We start from the raw sequence: 6,261 nt of genomic DNA on the forward strand, positions 1-6,261 counted from the left end.
GCCCCTTACTTTATATATACATAGCAAAGAAGAGAGAGATCATTGATCATTGTTTGAGGAAGATGGTGTCAAGTTAAATGACAGACAAAGCAGAACCCCTTAACTCCTATTCTTGCAGACCTCTTCCCTCTTACAGAAAGGTTTTCTTAACATGGAAAGCCTAGGATGTCAGGGAAAACTGCGGTTCAAGAGAATAAAGAGGATAGCAAGAATATTAGTCCCTTAAAATGCATGTCAGTAATTAAGCCCAATGAATTCTATCTGAAGATATTTTTTTTTTTTTTTTTTTTTTTAAATTTATTTATTTATTTATTTATTTGACAGAGAGCGAGATCACAAGCAGGCAGAGAGGCAGGCAGAGAGAGAGGAGAAAGCAGGCTCCCCGCTGAGCAGAGAGCCCGATGCGGGGCTCGATCCCAGGACCCCAAGATCATGACCTGAGCCGAAGGCAGCGGCTTAACCCACTGAGCCACCCAGGCGCCCCTCTATCTGAAGATATTAAAGCAACTTGCTTATTTGATGATCTTGGGGTTTGTAACGGGCAGAATAATGGCCTCCTCCAAAGATGTCCACATTCAGTCCCTAACACCTGTGAATACACTACCTTCCAAGGCAAAGAGGACTTTGCTGGTGTGATTAAAGATCTTGAGATGGGAAGATTATCTGGTTATCTGGGTGGGCCAGATGGAATCACAAGGATCCTTATGAGGGAGGCAGGAAATCCAGAAAAGGAACAGATGATGTGACCATGGAAACAGAGGTCAGTGATATGATTGCTGGCTCCTGGCCATGAGCCATAGAATGTGGGTGGCCTCTGAAAGCTGGAAGGAGTAGGGAATGGCTTCTGCCTCCAGCACTCCAGAAGCAATGCAGCCCTCTCAATATCTTGATTTTAGGCTAGTGACACTGATTTCAGACTTCTGAACTCCAGACTCTAACACATCTGTGTTGCTTTAAGCCAGTAAGTCTATGGTAATTTGTTACAGCAGCAATAGGAAACTAATATAAGACCACTACCTCAGATTTGGAAAAACACTGCAAAAGAAAAATTTACTAGAGGATGAGGTGGACATATTCCAGTTTTATAAGAGGCATTCTAGTAAACACAAACTTGATATCAATTGTTGGTGAGATTTTTTTTTTTTAAAGATTTTTTATTTATTCATTTGACAGAGAGAGAGATCACAAGTAGACGGAGAGGCAGGCAGAGAGAGAGAGAGAGAGGAAAGCAGGCTTCCCGCTGAGCAGAGAGCCTGATGCGGGACTCGATCCCAGGACCCCGAGATCACGACCCGAGCCGAAGGCAGCGGCCTAACCCACTGAGCCACCCAGGCGCCCCTGTTGGTGAGATTTTGAATTGGGTTCCTAAACAGGTAGTTTGCAAACACTTAGAAGAGTAGGTATTCATCAAAAGTGAGTATACATAGACTAAGACTCAGTGATCCCCAAGTATAAGGTGACTGAGGTTTTTTTTTTTTTTAAATATTTATTTATTTGACAGAGAGAGAGACAGCGAGAAAGGGAACACAAGCACAGGGTGGAAGAGTGGGAAGCAGGCTCCCCCCTGAGCAGGGAGCCCAATGTGGGGCTTGATCTCAGGATCCTGGGATCATGACCTGATCTGAAGGCAGAGGCTTTAACCCACTGAGCCACCCAGGCGCCCCAAGGTGACTGAGGTTTTAAAGTTATTAGACTATTATTAGGGATATGTCTATATGGAATAAAGTAAAGACTCAGCAAAGCTTTTGATAAAGTATCCTATGAAAATTAGGCAAGATAAGTAAGTGTAGACTGTACCAGAAAATTCAGAATTTTCTGAATCAGAAAATTCAGATGGATTCAGAGTTGACCCAACAAATGTACCCAAAGTATGTTGATTTTAATGGATCAAAGCCAATTCGGAAAAAAAAAAATTCCTGCTTTCTTTGGCCAAATGCTATTAAGACTTTTTAAATCAACAACATGACTATGTAAATGTATACTTTTTAGATTGGTGGATAAGACAACGTTAATACAGGGGTGGAAAGAATTTGTTAAAAAAAAATCTTCCCAAGTTGGAAAAAAATAAACATTTATAAGGTAAAATTGAAAAGCAATGTATGTAAAATCTGGCATTACATTAAAAAATGTGCAGAATTACAGTGTAGGAGAGATCTAGAGTGGCAGAAATTCTCATTTCAGAATGAAACAATACTTGGTAATTTTAGTTGCTAATGTATGATCTTTGGATCAAGAGGAACATGTTCTAATTACAGTTTAATCTTGGGTTGCATTTTTGGAAGTAAGGCTTTCGGATCTGCACCAGTCTGACTATTGCTAGAGTAGATACCTGGTTAGTTCCACCAGCAATGTGCAACCTGAAGGGCTCTGGAGGCCATATCTGATTGTGGGTCCTGAAGATAGAAATGTGCAATGTGTCTCCAGAGGCCAATGAGTAGACCAGCTCAGTTCAAGTGGAGGGTCCTTGTTGCAGAAGGTATGAGAAAAATCACATTGGCAAGATAGGCTAAGACAATAATAGCCAAACTATGGAAAGAGCCTAGATGTGTGAGATATATACATGTACAATGGAATACTATGCAGCCATCAAAAAGCTGAAATCTTGCCATTTGCTACAACATGGATGGAACTAGAGGGTATTATGCTAAGTGAAATAAGTCAATCAGAGAAAGACAATTATCCTATGACCTCTCTGATATGAGGACTTTGAAAGGGAGGATGGGGACTCACCGGGGGAAGGGAGGGAAAAATGAAACAAGATGCAACCAGGGAGGGAGACAGACTATAAGAGACTCTTAATCTCAGGAAACAAACTGAGGGCTTCCAGAGTGGGGGCAGGGGAAAGGGATAGGGTGGTTGGGGGATGGTTATTGGGGAGGGTATGTGTTATGGTGAGTGCTGTGAATTATCTAAGACTGATGATTCACACACCTGTACCCATGAAACCAATAATGCATTATATGTTAATAAATAAGGAAGAAAGATAGGCTAAGACATTATAGAGGCTGAACTCTTGCATTTCCAGATTAATGACAGTGAGTCTTTTAGGCAATAATGATGTTCTAAACATTTTCTTAAGTGGGAGAGGACAGGTGAGAGTTGTGTTTTCAAGGTTAGAGCTGATATTCTTTAAAATATTTATTGGGGTGCCTGGGTGGCTCAGTTGGTTAAGTGCCCAATTCTTGATTTCGTTTCAGGTCATGGTCTCAAGGTCCTTGTATTGAGCCCTGTGTCAGGCTCCCCACTCAGCATGGAGTCTGCTTGAGCTTTCTCCCTCTCCCTCTGCCTCTCCTCGTCTTCTGTGTACTCGCTCTCTCTAAAATAAATTTTTATTTATTTACTTTAGATTTATTTGAGAGAGAGAGTGGGGGGGAGGGGCAGAGGGAGAGAACCCCAAGGAGACCCCCCATTGAACGGGGAGCCTGAAGTGGGGCTTAGTCCCACTACCCATGAGATCATGACCTGTGCCAAAACCAGAGGCTTAGCTGACTGTGCCACCCAGGTACCCCTAGATCTGGTATTTTATATGATGCAGAGGCAATATGATGGAAAAGTAGGACTGGGACGGAATTCTGGTCTTCAGTTTACTAGACATTTAACTTAAGGAAAGATTCTTTACCTCTCCATTCCTGTTTCCCTCATCCATAGAGTGTGGATAAAAATAGTATTTACTTTATAAAGTTGTTTGAGGATTAAATAATTCAAGTGTATGAAGTACGTAGAACAGTTCCTGGCATATAGTGGTGCTTAATAAGTACTAACAAGTAGTTAGTGGTATAGTCCAAACCTGGAATATGTGAGCAGTAAACACTCTTGAAAGGAAGGACAGGGGACGCCTGGGTGGCTCAGTTGGTTAAGCAGCTGCCTTCGGCTCAGGTCATGATCCCAGCATCCTGGGATCGAGTCCCACATCGGGCTCCTTGCTCCTCAGGGAGCCTGCTTCTCCCTCTGACTCTGCCTGCCACTCTGTCTGCCTGTGCTCACTCTTGCTCTCTCTCTCTGACAAATAAATAAATAAAATATTTAAAAAGAAAAAAAGAAAGGAAGGACAGGCTACATGGAACATGAAGGCAAAATCCAGAGGTTTTGTTGCTTACCTGGATTCAAACTGGTTGTTACCTGTCCTCTCTTGGGAGCTCCCCCCTTGGCTTCCATCTTGGGCACAGGGCTGCGTCTGCTCACCTGAGTTGCTGCCTGAGGTCTTACTTGCTGCCCAGAGTGACTTCCATAGCCATTTTACTCTTACATTGTATTTCCTTGATTACCTTTCCATTTGCACCCAGGTCTCACTGAGCTGTGTCAGCTTATTGAAGTCGGGAACTGTTTTCCGTATTTCTGTTTATCCCCCAACGTCTGGTACAGTCTCTTGCATTGAAGCACATGCTCCGAAACTGCGTATCGTTGATAAGGAGTAGGTTAAGTTAGGGAAGATTCCAAGTGTCCAAGCATTCGTTATGAGGGAAATGGTAGTGCCCAGGGTATAGGAGGGAAGCTCCGTGGGAAAGCCCGTTAGCCTCAGAACACAATGCATTCAGCGCAGGGGTACGGTGAAGTTGCAAGTCACTTGGGGTGAGGTTCCAAAGGCACTAAGGCAGAAGTCTAAAGTAGACAAAATTACTATTTAAATCCCCTAAATCTCAGTGTCTCTCTGTAAGTGATTTCAGTTGCATGGGGATTTGTTTGTCTCCCTTCAGTTTAACACAGATAAAGATGTTGGCCTCCATTTGAAGGATGTACTGAGCCAAAAGCGATGCTTCTCTGGGTGGCCGTAGAGGTGCTGTTGGCATTTTTCTGAAAGGGATGGTATGGATTATGGGTCTTTAGGATTGGACTGCATTGTATGTAATTCTGTGGCATGCCCATAGAGGTGGCTAATGAATTTAAGTGAGTGGTTTAAAGCTTCATGGCCTCCTGGATAACCTTTTATTAATGCAGCATTTGGGAGAAGATTGTCTATCACTTGGCAAATCTAAATAAACAAATGGCATTGAAAATACCTTTCAGTAAGAGTCAGGCTTGAAAGTCAGTGCAGAGGTGGAGGGAAGGTTGACTTTTTCCCTTCACTTCTGCATAGTGAGGCCTCCACTTTCTACACTATCCCAAATACCCAAAGAGGAGAGAAAGCAAAGAACACCATGGAACCACTCTTCACTCCTTCAGCAGATGTGAGTTGTTACATCAACCAGCAGATTAGGAGACTGGGATAAGAAGAACACTATCAGCCTAACACAGTATTGAACTATTCATGGTTATAACCCAAAGGGGACCTTTTAAAAACATTAATTGGCTTTGGAGAAAAAAAAAAAAGTGTAAACCCAAGTACAATGATTCGCTTTGCTGGACTCAAGAAAATAATTTTAACAACCTGATGAATGTGGAAGCGGAAGCCAGCATTTGAATAAAACAACAACAATGAAGCAGAAAATGTCTCTCATCATATAAACAATCTAGCTATGCAGCAATGGTCAATAAATAGTACTTGACCGATAGAAATTAGCCACGCACTAATCCTAGAGATGAACACCAGGAGTTCATCACCTCAAATGCCCGTAAAGGGTTGCCTTGTTTTGTTGATATTGCTGTTAAGGAAAAAGAAAATCATGAATCTGGATATCCTTCCCCCTAATATTAACCATCTGCCCAAATGTAACCTACTTATTTCCTGGCTGACATTCAACTTCTGCGGCTCTTTCTTTTCATAGTGATTATGAAAAATCCCTAATGGTGACCAGTGCTCACTAACGTAATATGGAACAGTCACTTGGAGGCTGGCTTCCAAGGTACTTTCCAACTTCTAAGCCCCTTCCTCTAAAATTCCTTAAATTCAAATATTAAAACTCCAAGAGGATGGCAAGGCAAACCCATGTTCCTTGTGAAAACCTCCCTAAGGAAATCTGTTTTGAAAACTCTTTCCGAAGGTTAGAAGGAAGAGTAGAGCAGAAGGGAGCAAGGCCAAGGTCAGCTAATTCTGACTGAAGGGAAACGGGGATGTGAGCCTATTTCTGCAGGATCCCCCCAGGTGCAGAGAGGAATAGTTCCTCTGCTAATGGGGAGCAGCTGTTCAAACAGAGGTGCTAACCTCAATTGTTTGAACCGCAAGTGGTGGAAAAATAATGTTTGAAACAAGTGACAAGATGCTGTTTCTAAATTTGAAGGCATATGCAGAAAAGTTTGGGTCAGAAGAATGGGAGACTCTCAAAGATACTTTAAAAACTGTAGTTATTTTGCTCAAGCTTTGACTTTTGTTTGGTTATTGCCTGG

At 42.3% G+C, this 6,261-nt stretch overlaps 1 protein-coding gene across 1 annotated transcript in view; it reads left to right on the plus strand.

Moving 5' to 3' along the window:
- CFAP95 (cilia and flagella associated protein 95) overlaps nucleotides 1-5,782 on the plus strand; it is a 185,923-nt gene extending 180,141 nt beyond the window's left edge. Inside the window, exon 7 of the transcript XR_007122455.1 lies at nucleotides 5,703-5,782. The gene's annotated coding sequence lies outside the window, so the exon portion shown is untranslated. The remainder of the gene's footprint in view (nucleotides 1-5,702) is intronic.
- The last annotated feature ends 479 nt before the right edge of the window (nucleotides 5,783-6,261 follow it).

Source organism: Lutra lutra, chromosome 13 (genome assembly GCF_902655055.1).
Source record: "Lutra lutra chromosome 13, mLutLut1.2, whole genome shotgun sequence".
NCBI classification, from domain to species: domain Eukaryota; kingdom Metazoa; phylum Chordata; class Mammalia; order Carnivora; family Mustelidae; genus Lutra; species Lutra lutra.